General features: G+C 35.5%; 1 protein-coding gene across 1 annotated transcript in view; it reads left to right on the top strand.

Annotated features, from left to right (window-relative positions):
• The first annotated feature begins 479 nt into the window (after window positions 1–479).
• The window catches only part of LOC129752269 (zwei Ig domain protein zig-8-like), a 359,099-nt gene continuing 339,560 nt past the window's right edge, over window positions 480–20,018 (top strand). The window contains exon 1 of the mRNA XM_055748056.1: window positions 480–2,455. The gene's annotated coding sequence lies outside the window, so the exon portion shown is untranslated. The remainder of the gene's footprint in view (window positions 2,456–20,018) is intronic.

Below are 20,018 nucleotides of genomic sequence, written 5' to 3'. Positions count from 1 at the left end.
GTTGAGTGTTGGGCATTCGCCGTTAACGGGGTGAGATCTCAGTTCCCGGATGCTGTCTGGTGAGCGTGCCATCTCTGTATTGGGAGATTTTTCTCTCTCCCCCATTCGGGGTGGATGCAGTGATTGGGAGAGCAAAATTGGTTTTCAAATTGATAACAAATCCTCGTTCGGCTGAAAGAAAGTGCACTGACAGCGCTGCATCGGAGGAGCACTTCGGAGAAAGCAGGCAGTGGGGTTAGGTTGTGAAAATGAGATCACTGAGCAGAGCACAGAGTTGTACATGTGTGCATGGGTGTGTGCAGTGGGAAGGTCGTTCAAGGTATCCGAACCTTGAACAACCGAGAGATGGTTGACACGGACACGGAATGCATGCAGTCAGCTAGGCTGCTCGGAGACGGGGATGAGGATACTGTTTTGGATGCTGTGAGTGACTTCCGCCATCTGGACGGCACTGTCAGCCCGTCAGTTTTCGATGTTCAGCCGATCGTTGAGGAGGTCGTCGCGTGACGTGCCGTCGTGTTTGTGAAGGTTAACAAACCACTTTTTTGGTGGGTGGTTGAATGTTTTTTCCTTGCCTCCGAAGGATTTCTCACTGAGTCAAGCTCGCGTGGATAATTTGTCTTGCCTTGTCGAAGATTGGATTTTATGACCATTTTTTTTTGTTGGTTACTTGTGGGAAAATCAAGTGCGAATGTCGAGAGTGAAGACTTGAAGGAAGGTGTGCTCGTGTTTTGATATTCCATCGGAATACTGCGGAAGGATTACCGAACGGTCTTCGCCCAATCGGACGAAATATGTTGGAGTATGGACGAGGGATTTGAATGTAGCTCTCCCTCTGGTAGGATGCTGGACCGTGAAAAGTGATGGGATTTTGGTGGTAAACAGGGCCAATAACGAGAAGGCCTCGATGGTTGTTTTTGGTGTGTAGGTGTAAAATTGCCTCTCCGGTGTTGAAGTGAAGCTCAAGGAAAAGCGAATAGCCGTCACTGACGGAGTGTTTAAGTGTTGTTTTTTTATGTAACGCGGTGATTGATGGAATTAAGTGTCGAGTCAAGCCAGCATCCATTGATGGTGTGAAAAATCGAATGACTGGTGCCCCTTTTCGAGTGCTTTGGAATGTGGAGCACAAAAAGGGGAGCAGAAAATTGCATTTTAGAGGGAAATTTTATTGACCGATGTGCTGATGGCGTTTTAACAATCTTCTGCTGCTCGAAGACGTATCCGGGTGAAGTCTTAAAAATTTAGGCAGCAGTTTACCTGAGTCAGTGGTGTTGTTTTCAGAGATAGTATAATCGATTTAGGAAATCTAACAAGGCGGAAAAAGTCATTCGAAGACGTGTTTTCAATCAAAACGTGAAGATTGTATACAATCCCATCAATGAGAGAATATTCAAAGGAAAAAGAAGCATCACATTCATCCGGAGGCGGTGAAGTCATAAAATCGGCAATAACATACTCTCAAGGGAGGCTGCAGAGCATCAGCGCGTAGCACAAAGTAGTGCCGTATTTTTTCCCAAACATTGCCACGTGGCAACCGTTACGTGGAGTCTGTGGGCCATTTGTGTATTCAAAGTGTAGCATCGACCAGTGAGTGTGGTGGTCCCAAAAGCGGAAATTCAGCTGGGTTTTCCGTTTAATTCACCCCGGACAACCAAATTTCCCGGAGCGAGGTGGGAAAACGGCCGTCCCGGAATCCATATCAGCGTCGAGTTGTGTTGTAATGTGTTTGTGTTAATGTGTAATTAAAATTCACACCGGATAGTCAACTCCCGGGTTTCCGAGACGGTGTGCCACCAAATTCCCGAAACTGCAAACCAGGAAAATGAAACGTGCGTATACTGAGAGGAAATAGTTTTTCCCGTTTCACCTTTCCCGCTTAGAGCCTAACACGACCGCAATGCTCTATAACACAAAATCCGACACAGACGCGTAGTTCATCCTAAACATCCCACCCACACTCCCATTTTGAGATTCACGGGTTTCATGGGAAAACCAGACAAAAATTGGTCTTGTATAGTGGCGTCAAGCAAGAGCTAAAGTGTTTACTCACCATACATGGAAAATCTACTACAAAGTCCACAGTAGGTACAAGTTTAATGTACGTGCGTTTCCGTTTTGTGTCCCCTTCTGTCCTTGTATAACTATAGATTCGAACTTATAACCCGGTCCAACTTGGGATGGTGTAAGTTTTCGAAGTGAAAGTTGCTTCGTTGCTAGGAAAGGGCTCATCAGCATACAGAATCCGGTACAGATCCATGGGATTGGGCGGTGTCCCAGCGGAAGAATAAAGTTCGAAACCGGGTAAAGTGCAGTATCACGTCGAAATCGAACCAAGTATCCCCATTTAAAGAAAAGGGAAGTATCCTAGTGGGGAAGCAGCAGAAGCAAGTGGAAGGGCACTTCCTGAATAGTAACGTTTCAGTAATAGTGCTAGCAGTTCATTCCATACCACAGGGTAGGTTTCATCTTCCTACTACTATCTTCTAGCTACAGTATGACACATAAAAATGCGAGAATCTGTCATCAAGGTTAACAAAACTTCTTGGTATAACCATGATTTAATAACTTTTTATTCATTCTAGCATGTAGATAAACAAATTAAAAAACAATAACTATGTAGATGTGTCCACTTTCGTACTAAACTACTGTCTCCAGGCGAGATCTGAATCGGACGCATATTTTCCAAATATAAGGCTCTGACTTTAGATGCCCACGCCTAAGAAATGAAAGCCTTCAGAGAATCGACACTTGAAAGAGAGGATCCACAAAACTTCGCTTGAACAAACGCCCATATCAAACAGTCGAGTTCATGGAAATCCGGATGAGTGGAGGCCAGAGATCCTTCGGCCCAAACAAATGCTCTTCTAGCCAGGTTTGGGACCATTTCGAGGTAGCCCGTCATGTTGGTAAACAATATTTTCGGGTCCACCGAAGTTTCGGATCAATCGAAAACAAGTTTCTTGTTTTAGAACACGATGATCGCCTAAATATCAGTACTTTAATACATTCTGATGATGCATTTTAGTTGTCTTTGACCAATCGTTCCATTGAAGTATTCGAGATATTCTCTTCCTTAGTCAGCCTCAGGATTGTTCTTTCATGTAGCCGCATCTTTTTTGTCTTGACTTCCACTACCCGGCTTCTGGGCATGGTTTATCTAGGAGAGGACGTTTCTTTCGTTAAAAATTCACTAGATGCCATCCGACAGCCGCCACCGCAATTCGCTCGGGATATTTTTTGGGAGCATGAAGTAAACTAGCCACTATCTTCTTTGTGTACATCTTGCCGATGTAGCTTCAAAGATGTGTTTATATAAGAGGTGTTATCGTATGTCACAAACACACACAGAATCTCAATGAAACTTGATGTTTCCTCGAAGAGATTCCTTTTTACTTAACTCTAAGCGTACAACATTCGAGGATAAAATGGCCGCCAAACCCACAGAAAGTGTACTATGTATGCCGTGACCGGGATTCGATCTCACGACCGTTGGCTTAGAAGACTTGAAGGCTATCCTCTACGCCACGGGCTGCGACGATGTCAAATTCCCTATTCAGCCATTTTGGCCATTTTTGTAGAGTTTGTTTACCAACAAACCACTGAACAGCTGAGCAAATTTTCTTATGTTTGTTAACAAACTCATTGATCGCCCCGCGCACTCCTCGCCTACATACTGTAAAAGACGGACAGACAAGGTTTCTAAAAACCTTGATAGCTTCTACTGTACTACTGCATTCTTTACGTCATTTAATAGATGAAGGTTACACCATCAAAATAAAAACTCAAAAATCGCCAAATAAAACCCTAAACAAACAGCTAAAAATTTGCGCCTTTTAATGGGACATACTGTATTTCTAGTTTATTTCTATGAACTGTTACCCTTTTGCCGGGTTATAATTTGTTCAAGGGTAAATCTAACTACAAGAGATGGTGCTACCGGAAGCTTGCTTCCAAACTATATATGGGGGTTGGTTTAGGGAACTTCCGGTTGTTCTTCTGCTCTTGTGTTCCTACTTGCTAACCTCCTATAATAGTTGGGACGAGCTGAGCCAGGCGCAAATACATTAACTGTCAGTGTTAGTTACGGTCGCTAGTGGCCGTCTGGGTTCTTTTTACCTGCCGGTGGGGGAGAAGGACCAAATGTTAGTACTCTCCCACCTATATATGTATGTATGTACCTTGAAGATGGTTTGATTGATGATTTCATTCAAAGTTTCGAATTCTTGGAACTTGGTTTCGGTTTCGCTCTCTAACTAGAACAGTGATACGAATATGGAGCTGGTATATTCTTTCAATCGGAAAGGTGGTCCAAATAACTCATTTGAAGTTTTTGTCTAGCTGACTGCTGTTACGCCTATTCTCCTTGTATTTTTTCTCGTAACAGATTTTTCAAAAGTTGATAAGCTTTTTGAAACAGTTGAAATAATAATAATTTTTTTTTATCAACAAATCAGTAACAATCATAACATAATTTTTTAAAGATTTTTTTATGTTTAAATGCTTACTCTACTTCACTTGTCGGAATTTTTGGATTAAATATTTAGGGGGAAGTCGTCTATGGCCGGACAGCATAGATTTTTCGAAAACACAATATCCTAATAATGTTTTAACGCCATGAAAATGAAGTTAATCGTAGCCTGATATGGTGTTAGAAATATGGTAATCCAATCTGAAAAGGTAAACCAATAGCTTTTGCCTAGTAGTACGGAGAGGATCGTCTAAACTTTGCATTTGTATTGTGGTTAGTTTTTTCGGCTTGTAAAATTTTAACTGCACATGAACGACATCGTTGATTGGTTATCTTTCGACTACAGTATTTATGAGATAACAAAACGGAAATTCAAACGAAATATTAGGAAAATTGAAAAAAAAAATGCGATTTGTTTATGATCGGACACCAAGTTGTTGTCTATGACCGGACAAGAAAATATTCAAAATTTTAGATAATTTCAACTTGAAACTTTCATTTTTTTCATCTGTAGAGCAACCTCAAATGATTAGCTGAAGATAAGGATTCAATAACGAAACTATTTTGGTCCTCTGAGAAACTTTAGACTTCGCTGTCCGGTCATAGAGAATTTTTCTCTAGTATTTTCGAAACAAATGTCCTATTCTGGTTTATCTAAAAACTTTTATGATTGGCTTAATAGAACGTTCAGTATTGGAAAACACATACTCACAAGATCTGCGCAAGTGATTTCAGTCATTTTGCTACGTTTTTTGTGCCATTGGTGACAACTTTGGTGAGGTACTTCGTAGTGTCCGGCCATAGACAACACTTTTGAAAATGAGCGAAAACTAACATGAAATGACTTCTCAACAACATATGAATATGTTGTTAATTTTTTTTTTTCTAATATATTTAAGTGATCTTAATATTGATACTCTTCAAATCAGTAGAGGAACCAATATTTACAAAAATCTATTTTTGAAGTTATTGCTTATAAACCTTAAGTGTCCGGTAGTAGACAACTTCCCTCTATGATTGACATTTATTTTCTATTAATTAATTTTGGTAGATATTTTTTTCAATTTTTTTTTGTAAAAAGTTAAAATGAATATCTAAATCTAGTTGAAACAAACAAAAATATCGTATTCTACAAAACTATACATTGGTCAGCATAGACGAAATTGAACAACATAACTATAACATGCATGCCTCTAGATGTCAGTTAGAATTCCACTGAAAGGCAGATCTTCTTAGTCATTCATTAACAAAAATTGTAGATCTTATCCATATTCCATCTACTCTCCATATTGTTATCTTTGAAGCATAATTTTAACGACTTGATAAGGGTTTCAATTTATTTGTAGTATTTGGTCTTTTATCATAAAGTAACCCTTACAAAATTTTGTCCTTCCCAAATCATGACCCGATTTTTAGGAGGTTTTCTAAAAAAAAAGTTAGTATTAAAACATACAAATGGAAGCTTGTTTTCCTCACAAATTCATTAACAAGTTCTTATTCTAATATAACTATAAAGTGGCAATCACATAACACTTGTGTTTTATTATCTGAAATGTTTTTACACCTGTTTGTACAAATTTACGATCAATACGATTTAAATTGAGCAGTATAAACACAATTTAGGAGCCAATCCTATTTTTTTTTCTCACTTTTATGTTCTTTATAGTCTTCTTTAACAGTGAATCTATAAAAAAAAAACAGATTCCAGTCAATCGTAGACCAGTGATCGTGTTTTGATCGAAGACTGCTCATTAGCTTCAGCACAGATTGGTTTACGATGGTTTTGACCACTTTTTCCAGTTTTTTGCAAAATTTTCGATGGAATCTGCAGGCTTCACATGTTTTCTCAAATACGATCAGGTAGGATAAAAAAAGTTTCAACTGGTCTCGCTTGAGTACAATTTGGCGGATTCTGTATGATCTCGATTTTGTTGGATTTGAACCAAGCCATCGATTCTTTTGAGAAGTGAACTGATGCCAAATCCGGCCAGTACTAGGTGATAATGTGATAATTAAAATGAACGGCTCGTAAAGCATACCACACCAGAGGTGCCAGGTGTCCTAATTTATCAGGATTTGTCCTGATTTTCGAGAGACCGTCCTGATTTTCCAAAAACTCTGGAGTTGTCCTCATTTTCATAAAAGCACCTAAAATATTATTGAAATTTTAGTTTAGTAATGAAAAAATCTAATAAAACTGCAATCAAATAGTTTATCCCATCCAAAGGCGGTAATCTTCGGTTCAGATTATATATAAATGGTATTTTTCGATATGAACTGCAGGCCAGCCAAGAAGTTGCTTACTGCTGTTGCATAAATTAAGGCGTTTACAGCACCTGTATTTCGCCTTTGTTTATGCTATCTAAGCAGAGCTGTTATTATTTCCATGAATGAAGGGTGTCCTGAAAAATCCTGATTTTTTGCTTCGCGTTCTCCTGATTTTTGACGAAACAACCAGGCACCCCTGTACCACACTAACATTTGGCTTGCCAAACTATTGCCTGTTCACCGATTTTTTGGTAAAAAAAATTATTTCCTCGCCTACACTTTGGCCATCCCAAACAGTGTAATTATGGTCACCCAGAAGCGTTTTGAAATCTTACTTCGGTTTCGTCATCGATGATTACGCAAATCAATTTTTCGAACAGCAATTGATCCTATTATTCACGAGCTCTTGGTTTGACGAAAGCAGCTTATTTTTGACTTGGTTTCGGCTTCTTCTGCTTCTTGATTGTCTTTAGACAAAATCTGTCGTGATACAATTGATAGTGCAGGGAGATGATTCACGTTTTTTTTTCCATATCCTGAACTGAGGCAGTTTTCTTACTGACGTATACACGCCTTACTTTCTGGTTTAATGTTTTGTCCACCGGACCCGGTTTTGGCCCAGTTTTTTTGTCCTCGGCGCTGCTTTCCTCTCCATACTTCTGAATCCAATTTCAGAACTCTATAATGCTTACTTCTTCCATTTTCACCAACTGACAGCGAAATCTTTGGAATAGTACACCATTTGCGCACGACATTTTTGTGCATTTCCGGGGAAACGCTTCTCAATTTCACGAAAATTATGAAAAGTGGAGCTAATGCTACACCGAGTATGAGGTTAAACTGTAAACAACAAAACCAAGCAGAATCAGCTGTTCAAACGTCATCCGAAATGAGCAGGGTTGTATCAAATTCGTGCATAGACTTCCAATAAAATAAGGGTGGCAATGGATGTATGGGAAAAATTTGATGTTCGAATTTTGAAAACCAACTTCAAACATTTTGTAGATTTGCCCAAAAAACTGACCTGTGCAAAATTTCAGCTCATTCGGACTTGAGTAAGGGTCCGATTAATTCCACGGTTGGGGTTTATCAGTTTTTGTTACGTTTTATAAGTTGATAATCAACAAGAAGTTTACGTTGCAATTGTTTGGTGAAATCTAAATCATAATTATAAAATTATATTTTTTTTATATTTTTGTGAGAAAATTTTAGAAATTTTAGAATTATTTAGAATTAATAAATGCACATGTTGAATTTGTGTAATAAGCGATGGTCCAATAGTTTGCATCGTTTAGGACCTAAATTTATACGCTGAAACTTTTGCTGTGTAGTTCACTCTGGTCGATCCAAAATGTTTGAAAAATTGCCATGCAATGTCATTTGACTGAGCAATTTGTTCTAGACGTAGGAGCCTAAGTACTTATAGGCTAAGGTTATCAGATTGCCCGGTTTTATCCGGGTTTGCCCGGATATTCAATACTAAATCTAAGAAAAGTCCGGCTCGGCCCGTTGCCCAGATTTTATTGAAAAATGCCTGGATTTTGCCCGGATTTTTCACTTTCTTTGGCAAATTAAACACAGAAAAAAAAACAAAAAACACCTCCAAAACGAAATTTTTGAGCAAGTTTTAGGTATAAGACCTAGATTCCGACAGTTTTTGCTTGTAATGTCAGAAAAATTTTGTCAATATATTAATTGACTTAAGTTTTTCATCTCAAATATAATTGGTTCTATGAATCAGACTTTTTTTCTCCATTCTCACCTTTTTTATTGATCGAAAGTTTAAAGACAATGTTTTTATTATCCTTTTACTAAAACCTTTCGATGACCTAGTTTTCGACACTCAATTTTACTTTTCGACACAAAAAGTTTTAGTTTTCGACAAGAACATTTTCACCTCCTTTGTTAGCACAGGAATATGAATTTTTGCATATTGGATTGTTGTCTACTTGACGGCGTTTTTTACACCATGGAAACAATATAAACATACCCATGAAGATGGGTGTCAAAAAATAGATTATTAGGTAAATTTTCAGCGCTAGTTTTCGACAGTTCAAAAAGCAGTTGAAATTTCTTAAAATGTTAGCAAAAATATGAAATAAATTACCGAAAAGTTTAATTTCAGAACCTTATCTATCCATTGAATCCTTTTATGTTGCATTCAATCGAATGAAAGGGGAATTTTTTCATGAATGAAAATCATTCTTATTTGGTCGATAGCATTGAATTTCACAGGTAATTTAGAATGTTGCTTTTCAATTATTGATTTACTACAATTTAACAACTTATTTATAAGAATTTTTATATTCAACGTATACTTAACTGGGAGAACAAAAATAGAAAAATATGAAAATAGATAGCTTGAGCTACCAAATAGAAAGATAAGCCTTTCATGAAAAATTGGTCGAAAAATAGCTCCTGTCGAAATCTAAAGTATCTACCCCATATAAATTATCATGAAAAGTTTTTTGGAAGCCTACAATACGGTTAAAATTCTATCGATGAGTTTTGATTTTTGTTGAGGATTTTTTTAGTTTTGACTAAATTTGCTAGGATATTATCCGGATTTATGGTCATCAATTTGAAATCGAATGCTCGGGTTTTTATATAAAAATTGCCTGATTTGTCTGGCCCGGATACGTGCTGAAAAAATTCTGATAACCTTATGATATTGTATTGTTAATTCACTGGGCCAGTCTGTAATGGAGGCAAAGTTAATGAGAACTAGCAGAACTAAATTTAATTTAAGCTACACTTACCGTCCTGTTTCGATTTTCACATATTGCGCACGAATGTGCAAAACTTGTTCCTCAATGACATAACAGCTCAACCTCCATAAACGGTTTCAGAAAATAGTTACCATTTTTCTACGTAATATGTACACAGCTCAATTCAGATAAAATTCATCTTGCTCCGAGGTAAGCTTTACCTTTTTTGATTAACCTGTTTTCCAGGTGAATTCTTTTCTTTGTCAGCTCGATTCAGGTAAACTTTACCTCTTGTGAGGATAGTTTCACCATGACGAGAACGTCACGAGGTAAAAGTTACTTTCTTGAATTTCACGAACTTCATCTATTCATCTCGGAAAATTTTACCTTGTTCGATATTTTCCGTATTTAGTAAAGAGCAAATAACTTTTAAATGTTTAAGTTTGACAATAGGAAATTGCGGAATATATTTTTAAAATTGATTAAATCAAAAGTCAACAAATCAGAAATTCGAACAATAGTTTCTTTGGCTTGTCAGAATTCTGTGATCAATCTATGATCAGATCTGTGAAGCCTTTTTAAAACACGGTCTATTTGTAAGCCTTTTTGTTCAACAACTTTTTAAGACCAAACATATTCAAGATTTTCTTGATTGCCATTCAAAGTTATTGGTTGTTACTTAGTGAAACCCATAATAAACTTACAAAACTAGATCAATAAACAGATCGTTGAAAAATCTGTCACAGTTAAAAAAAAATCTGATATTGATTGGAAATGCAGAGGTAAAAACTAGATTTGCAACTCTGAGAAATTTATGATATTTTATTGTATAACCTGACTATAACTTGGTGCAAAGAGTTCTGAAATGTCTTTTCATTGTTTGGCACGTTGTCATTTCAATCCCACGTTGTTTCGTAATTTGTGAAAATGTTGATTTTAAGGGGGGGTAGGGTCTAACATTTTCAAAAAATCGATTTTTTTATTTTTTTATTTTCTTATTGTTAAAGATTTCCAGAATGTTGTGTCAAATTTTCAAGTCAATTGAAACAAAACTGTAAAAGTTATAGGCCTTTATCTTCTCCTATCTAATACTGCAAGAAAGCAAGAGTAGAAACTTCAAACGCGTTTTTCTCAAAAGCACATTTTTAAAGTCCGTGGACATCGTCATTTGAAAACTACTTATCCGATTCTTTTCAAATTTGGAACATATATTCTATATATAAAATACCAGACCCCAACGTTTTTCTTTTTTGATTTTTTTACTTTGGGGAGATTTTACAGGTGAAAAATGGCGGATTTTTAAGTGAAAAATCGTAGTTTTTACTTCAAACAGCCACAAAAATTTCATAATAAATATTTTTAAGTTAAATAAAAACGTAGGGGTCCAGAAAAACATCTATTAAAAATATTTTGCTCTGATTTTTTGACTTCAGATGATTTTTTGCTGAGATACAGTGTCCACCGCAAATCCTGTTTTCTAAAAGGCATCCTCGAAAATGCTCCATCACCGGCTCATTTTTCAATATTTTTCTACGAAAAAATTACTAAATGTTCTTTTAACAATGCTTTGTATAATGCAAAAAATTTGAATATATTTATTTGAACGATAGCTCCAGAAATAAATCGTGAAAATGGTGTTTTTTTTATACCCGTTCGACCCTACCCCCTCCTTAAAATGACCTCATCGCACCCTGAGATCTTCCAACGTCCACCAAATTTTCAAGTTACACTCACTGCGCCCCTGGTAGCTCTTAATGCCCCCAGGGGGCGATTGGGAAAATCACTGCACAGTGCAGAAAAAAGTGTATAAACCACGAAGAAATTCAGTATCCTCCCTGCTGCATGAACCAAATCTATGAATATATACTCTGCTTTACAGAAAATGTCCGAAAAATTGATTGAACATAATTTCAGACGCCGCACTACCTTACGAAAGGAGATACAGTGCCTTTTTAACCCCTAATTTCCCTATATTTAATGAATAATCCAAAAAAGCATCGATTGAGACTAAAAAATTTTGATCCAAAACCGACTTATCGTGAGTAATTTTTTTTAAAGTTATATGAAGGCGGTATGAACTATCATACTCTTCGGCAAATGAAGTTATGACTGATTTTACCCTCAATTCTCTTATATTTATCAATCAATTATGAAAAAAAAGTAATTTGAACTCGACTATTTTGAACCAAATGTGACCCATCTTTTGTGATTTTTTTTCGAGGAGTCGAATAAAAGCTGTTTGAGCTCACGCACGCATCGTAAAATGAAGTTATGGCTTAACTATTTAAAAATGCAGGGGAATAAAGGTTAACAACAGGCATAGCTCCATGTTCCGAGGAGTACGGTTGCTCAAAGACCCTTCATTCGATTCCTCAGAAAAAAATCACACAAGATGGGTACATTTATGTTAAAAATTTGTTTGTATGAACCAGTGCTTATATGGATTGTTTACAAAATATAGGGGAAATATCGTTTAAAAATGCACTATATCTCCGTTCATAAGTTAGTGCGGCGTTCAAAACTAGGGTTAGTTGCCCTACTTTGAACCCTGTAAGCGGTGGTTTTTAGAAAACCATGTTTTTCTCATAAATGAGCGAAAGGTTTATATATTTCAGGAAATTTATTCATAGTTCACGATCTAATCTGCAAGTATCAATGAAACATTTTAACATAGGTTTCGCCATTATTGAAGGATTTGCAAAGATATGGATGCTCGAAATTTCCATCTTTGAACCTATTGCTCTATTTTCGTACTGAAATGGTTTCGTTTATTGGACCTAGATCTAAAATTCATATAAAAAGTATGATTTTTCGAAAATAAATTAACAAATTAATTAAAAATGTTATCTTCAATCAAATATTATCATAAAATAGTATTACAAATTTTTAACGATAAAAAACACTTTAATTTCTGTTATGAATATCTCAAACACTTTCACTCTCCGTTAGCTCTATCAGCAGAACAATATCTGGATCTTATTTGGGTTTACTTAATGGTTGTTTATTTGCGTGAAGCTTACAAAAAATATTAGAAATGTTCAATATTGGTTTTCGATTGTCTCCCAAAAAAATATTTGCACCTTTGTTGATTTGTGGGTATTGAAACAGAGTTTTGGTGATGTCAGGTCTAAAAATGGAACATCAGGTTAAAAGTTTCCAATTTTGGACCCTTTACAAATTTTCCGGGTTTTCCATTGATTTTCATTTATTTTAGGAAAAATAGGTAGTATGGTAGATATTCTTCACAGTGAAAGTAATTTCCCCTTTAACTTTGGCATGGACAGTAAAAAATGTGATTTTTTCCTTGTTGACTATGATTTTTTAAAACCGCGCCCCACTTTGTGAGCTGTCTGAATTACCACGTATTAAAAAGTACATTTTTAAAAACCTTGAAAATTTTATCACAAAGACTTTTTATGACAAAAATAGTATGGTAGGATTCAGGTAGAATGAGAGTATATTGTATGCATAATCCTTTCTTATCTGGAAAAATGAGTTATTTACAATTTTCGGCATTTTAGAATTAAAGTAGGCTCTAGATCCAAAGAAGGAGTACTCACCCTATGTCCAATAGATTCTACGGACATTTTCATTAATAGATAATATATTTTCATAGATTTGGTTCGTGTAGAAGGAGAGATATTGAATGTCTACGCGGTTTATATCCTTTTTTCTTCATTGATTCACAGCTTTAGTAGGCAAATAGCTTGACGAAGACGAATCGCCTTCCAAATTCACATGTCTATACAGAAAAGAATATCCCATGTAATCTATCTTGTAGAAAAAAACTTTTAACTTTTTGATGTGATATCGGAGATTACCTCAAATTGGCACAAATAGATCTTTATATTAGGCTTATGAGTCTCATGAGACTTAAAAAAAGGTCATGATTTAGTGCAATTACCGATATTTCATTCAAGCTCTTGACTAGTCATCAGTGCAATTTCAAGTTAGAATTAATTACAACACAATGTTCCCGTCAAATCATGAAACGCTCTCTGCGCTTTCCTCATTTCGAGTGTATACCATAGTTAACATCGAAATAGCGGAAAGTAGCCCAAAACAGACGTCGTCGGTCGTCGTCGTCCTCGCCCGTTCGATTCTAGTTTAATTAAAATTTTATTCTGCCCCACCAAACAAAAGCATTCCAGCATTTCGGGAGCCAAGCGATGGGGATTCTCCGGATGCCATTCTTCGGCTAACATTTCAAAAGGGCTTCGAGTAGGAAGAATTTCAGTTTGAAATAGTACCCAAACTTGTTTGAAGTTTCTTTTAGGTCTTTGAAGAAATTTAAGAACTAAAGTTTGCCAAGGCCAAGCCTTTGCGTCAAGCCCTTCTGAGATGTCATTCGATATCTGGAGATCCAGTTTTCAATAACTCCACGACTCATTTGGTGCGCACTCGGGTGAAAGTTTTCACCCTGGAAGCAAGCAACCAGACAAGCAATGCATTCGTAGAAAACGGGGAAGTTTTCCTATTTGGGAAATTGGAAGAAGCGCGCCCTCCTGGAAAGTAACCCGAAACGGAACGAATCTTCTTGACGATGTTGATTTTGGGATTATCCCGGGCAAGCTTGTCCCGGTCTGTATCACAGCTGGATGTAACAGGCGGGTGCGAAAGGGTTTTCTCTGTTCCAAATTGGCACCGAATGGATTGCGGCCATCCGCCGGGGCTCAGTCAGAGGAAGAATAAGGGAGAGCATAATCATTAGCGCTTGTTCCAGCTGGCTTTCGGGAGGGAAGAGCTTTAGGGATGGGCCACTTCCGTTTTCTGGTTGCCGGCTCTGTTCCTGTAATTATGATTATGTTTCTGGGGAGTAGACGGGATCAAATTTTAAATTGGATCATACCCGAACGTTTTCTAGATCCATTCCAGGGTGCGCGCTCGATGAGAAAATTTGCCCCAACGTCGTCGTCGTCGTCGTCCCTGGGTGAAGAAATTTACTCAATTACTGATGGCGGCGCGTTCGGGATTTGTTGGATGAGATTTCGGCGCGTTCAACGACGCGGCTGATTGTCTGGGATGGCGTCGTTCCTCGGAAAACTTTGCTAATATTTTGAATTGAAGTTATTCCTTGTACAAAGCTTGCTCAAAACTTGAAATCTAATTAAGGTGGACCCCCCAGGAAGTGCGAGTGAATTATTCAGCTCGGTCTAAAATATTCTATTCGAATCCAGTTGATTAAACTTATGCTTTGACAAAGGCTGGAGATTGTGAAATTGCTTGATTGCTTGGAAGAAGTTTATGATTAGAATACATCTACCAATTGCTCGAATACTAAATATTTATTGTCACAAATGCCTCTTTAAGTTTCCTTGAAATATTTGAATTTAAACCTTAAGATATTCAACCTCTTATTTTTGAGCAATTTTGAATCGATTTATCGAAATGTTTATCCAATTTAGCCCACCCAAGCAGCTGTATGAAACTTCAATAAAAATGTCTGCTTAGAGAATTGAACATTGACCATCAGAGGAACAATCAAGCACGCTACTACTTATCCAAGTGCGGTTATTAGCTAGAACGCTTCAAAACTTCATCACAATGATAAGTACCTAAGTGTTATGATTTTCAACAAACATTACGAAGAGGCATATGAAAAATAGCTCTGATCTTCTATTTTCAAGTGAGTTTGCCTAACACTTGGAATCCATAGTTTCACGTTAAATAAAACGGAATCTATAACATGGGTCAGAAATCGTTCCAAATGTGAATTTTTTTTTTTAATTCACGTTTTCAGCGTTAAACTATTTATAAAAAGTTCCGATAGTTATAGATGCAGCAAAAGAATCCGATTTTTAACTTCAAAAATAAACTTCACTTTTTTGGTCAAAAACTCACATAAGCTTACACGGTGTGCCAAAATACGTTATTAAAAATAAAAAAAAGACCATCAAAACGGTACTAGACATTCGAAAGATAGATTCAGGCATCTATCCTGAAAATTTTGAAATGTTTCATCGGGCTTTTTTGAAATTAGAGCGATTTTAAATTTTAAGTCCATTTGCATTAGATTTCAAATGGAGTTTTTCGACCTTATGTTCTATGACCATAGACTTTTCTGACTATTTTATGACAATCACCAAGCTCAATGACTTTATAGAAAATTTCATTCCCGGCAACTTTGTGGAAGACTAGAAAAAGATTTGAGTTTATCCTGAAAAGTTAATGGCAATTTTCTAAAACTTTATTAGACTGATTGAAATTTTTCCATGTTTCTTAAGTTTTTTTTTCAATTCCGCTTCACTATATAGCAAATACCTTTCCAGGCGTAGTTTGAATCGTTTTTGGGTCTTCGATTAAGTTGTTTGGGATAGAATTTTCAGCACAAATGTGTATTAATAGTAAATCTATGGGTAATAGTCATCATACACGCTCACAGCTCTTTGAAACCAACTGCTCCTGTATCTGCCCAGAATGTGTTCAAAATGAAAGTTAACAACAACTCAAGCGTGAGGAACACTCTTAGTATTACACAAAACTTCCGTAAAATGGGTATACATTTTGAGCCTAATATGAGGTGATATGGGAGGAAACGAAAGCGTCGAAGAAGCACCTGTAGTATACTGCGTCGATGTAAAAGAAATTATTTAAAAGATTCGAGGCTCGCAAAATATGACTGATGAAGAACTAATTTTTAAATTTGGAATGGACGGTGGAGGTGGTTAAGCTTAGTTGAATGATTACAAGCTACTTTTGTCATACGATAAACTTTATAGATGAAATTTATTTTTTACAATTTTCTCATAAATCGCATAATCACAGAAGCAAAGAAATTGGCTTTCAGTGCTTTGTGGGTGGGGTGGGTGGGTTGTTTTGGTTTGGTGGCAATATTTTTTCTATAACATTTTTGCTTGAAAAATGCAGTCATTCTGTATCAAAAGTTATTCATTTCGAATCATTACTTTCGAAAATGAATCCAAAATGTTGAAAATTTATTTGAAGCTTTTAAAAAATAAAAAAGGGATCTTGAAGGCTAAATTTAGAAGAAAAACTTTCATAAAAATGTATCTATTAAGCAATGTTCAGCAATTAACGTATAAGATTTAGATTGGGGTTCAAATTAGATTTATTCAAAACTTTTTAAAACTCGATACATTCATATTTAAGTTTTAATCTTTGTTTTTGGAGTATCTTCAATATAAACAAACCAATAAAATATATTTCCAGTGAATTTTCCTGAATCTGGAAATCAAGTACATACAAGTTATTTTATCAAAAATAAAGTTGTCAATAATAACATTTTTTAGAATTAAAATCCTGTAAAATAAAACTTGAATTTAAATTTAAATTTTTCAAACCATGCAATCTTAAAAATGAGCTCAGATCATATTTTATAAAAGTGTTTTTTTTTTCCTGATTTGTATTTTTTTAACAATTTTGAATTTTAGCAATTTTAGTCGCAGTCCGTGGCGTAGATGATAGCCATCAAGTCTTCTAAATAAGCCAACGGATATGAGATCGAATCCCGGTCACGGCATACATGATACACTTACTTTAGGTTGGTGGTTTTAGCATTCGTAAGATGTTAGCCATCATATCCACGGAAGATGTACGCTTAGAGCTTAGTAAAAGGAATTTCTTCGAGGAAACATCAAGTTTCATTGAGATCCTGTATGTGTTTGTGTTTGTTTAAAAAAAACCGAATCTGAATTCTGCATTTTGATCCTGAATAAAAGTTCTGCATTCCTATTTTGAAATCGATTTATGAATACGGATTTCAAACATTATATATCGAAAAGGGCATTTTATTACAGAAATCTTAACCAGAAAGCTGTTTTTTGAATTCTGTATCTTTGATTTTATTTATGAATTCTTTCGTCAAATATTTATTCGTAATTCAACAAGTGAACCTGAAAGTAAATTTCAAATGATGAAACACCGATATTTCAATTCTGGATCACCATTATGGAACTTTTCAAAGTTCCAAATCTGCATAAGAATAAAGATCGAAAATTAAAAAATCTTTAAAAAAGTTTGTAATTTTGAAAAAAAAATTAGAACATGAAAATAAACCTTTCAAATGCAAAACCAAGATTCGAATCAGGATATTGTCCCAATGCTGAACTGAGCTACAGCCAGTTTATTCGGATGAAATTGGCTCAGAAACTTGTTTTGGACGCAACGTACATATGTAGTTGTGATTATTCGATTTAAATTTTTCAGTGATTTTGCAAATAAAGTAAAAATAATAAAGAAAAATGCGTACGATCTGCCAACATAAACGAGTCTTATCTTATTACACACTTCATTTGTTTTTGGCTACACGCCCGTAAATTTTGTGTTTCCAAAATCTAACGGTTTTTTATTCAAATTATTTCAAATTAATCAAACTGTATGTAAACATAATATACAGTCCCCCCACAATCATTAGTCACTTAACGTATCCTTTCACCACAAAATGCTTATTTATTTGGGTGTTAGTAGACCAACTTTCAAGCTTTGCATGAATTTCAATCATTAAATGCTTCCTCTTTGGGTTCATATGTGTTTTTATTGTCAGTTTTGTTAAAAAAATAACAGTATTTACCGAAACAATCAGCGATTTTCAAAACCCGTAGCCCGTAACAATTATTAGTCAAATTGCTCACAATTATTAGTCACATAGAAGTCCATGGAAACAGCCGAATATCAACATGGAAATCATCGTGTTACTGGCAAACATTCAGTGGCATTCTTTGATTGTATAAATTCAAGGGGCATTTGGATCGAGCTATAGCAACCAAGAAATGCTTCGCTTTGCTAGCAAAAAAAGTGACCCATGATTGTGTGAAAGTTGGTAGATGTTGTAACTAACGAGCCTATAGTAAACAAAGAGACGAAATGTCACGATTATGGGTCAATTTCATTTTGCAAATTTCGCGTTTTATTCGCTCAGTTTCATTTGGAAAACGTAAACTCGTCCTTTTTGCTTATAAAGTCCTCCCACAATCATGGGTCACACGCAATTATTAGTCACCGGCCATTTGAACTGCTTATATCTATTGAACTAAAAGAAAATTTTTCATACTACTATTTTTAGTTTATCGATAATATCATCAAAATGCATTAAAAATATTATGTGTGCGCTTAATACCAGTAAAATTGATGTTTGAATTGTTTTTGTCATACGTTAATAATTATCTGTTGAACTATCGCAAAAATTTCTAATGTTATAAGGTTGACATCTTAAACCGTTAAGCCCCTTAGGCGTGTATTTGAAAAATTCCAATAAAATAAATAGGTCTCATATAAGCAAAAAGGACGAACTAACGTTTTCCAAAAGAAACTGAGCGAATAAAACGCGAAATTTAAAAATTATTTACAAAACAAAATTGACCCATAATTGTCACAACTTCTACCAAATTTCACACAATCATGGGTCAGCCTGCAAAGCAAAACATTTCTTGGTTGCTATAGCTCAACCCAAATGCCCCTTGAATGTATACTATCAAAGAATGCCCCTGAATGTTTGCCACAATCGCGATGATTTCCATGTTGAAATTCGGGTGTTGCCATGGACTTTTATGTGACTAATAATTGTGAGCAATTTGACTAATAATTGTTACGTGCTACAATTTTGACCCATAATTGTGGTTTTGAAAAACGCTTATTGTTCCGGTACATTATGTTATTTTAAAAAAAACTGAAAACAAAAACACATTTGAACACAAAGCGGAAGCATTTTATGACTGAAATTCATGCAAAGCTTGGTATTTGGTCAACTAACACCCGAATAAACAAGCATTTTGTGGTGAAAAGATACGTTAAGTGACTAATGATTGTGGGGGGACTGTATGAGACCTATTTATTTTGTTGGATTTTTTCGAACACCCGCATAAGGGGCTTAACGGTTTAAGATGTCAAATCAAATTTTTGCGAGATAGCTCAACGGATAATTATAAACGTATGATAAAAACTACTCAAACAGCAATTTTACTGGTATCAAGCGCACTCATAATATTTTTAATGCATTTTTATGATATTATCGATAAACTAAAAATAGTAGTATGAAAAAATTTCAATAAATTCAGAAGATATCAGCAGTTCAAATGGCCGGTGACTAATAATTGTGTGTGACCCATGATTGTGGGGGGACTGTAAGTATTTTTTTTTTTAATTTGGCTCAACTATATTAGTTTTAAGCAGTAAAAAATGGAAAAATTCTGTTTTTAATGTTTTTAACTTATATAAGTATGCAAGATTTGAAAAATTTCATGCTTATATAGTGTTTTACATTAATTTTTAATAATTAGAAGAAAACATTAAAATAACGTAGCAAAAAACTTCTTTTTCGAATGTTGCCAAAACAAACGGTTTTACACGGATATTGCCAAAATTAAATGTTGCCAAAAATTGAAAATTGCCAAAATCGCATGGGGTCTGTATTCAAATTCTTAATATTCGAATAAAATTCAATATTCAGGACTCAGGACTGAACCCAAAATTCATGCAACAATTTCTTTTGGGAATTATATTTGATAGCGTTTTTTTCTGTCTTGGAATATCTATCAACAAGTGTTTTTTTTTGACAAACTGTAGTAGAATCGTGGATCTGAGATAAGATTTCGAGGCTTTGGCTTTAGTTCTGTGTT

This window comes from Uranotaenia lowii, chromosome 3 (assembly GCF_029784155.1).
Source record: "Uranotaenia lowii strain MFRU-FL chromosome 3, ASM2978415v1, whole genome shotgun sequence".
In the NCBI taxonomy this organism is placed as follows: Eukaryota; Metazoa; Arthropoda; class Insecta; order Diptera; family Culicidae; genus Uranotaenia; species Uranotaenia lowii.
This window is presented reverse-complemented; position numbering and strand designations above follow the sequence as displayed.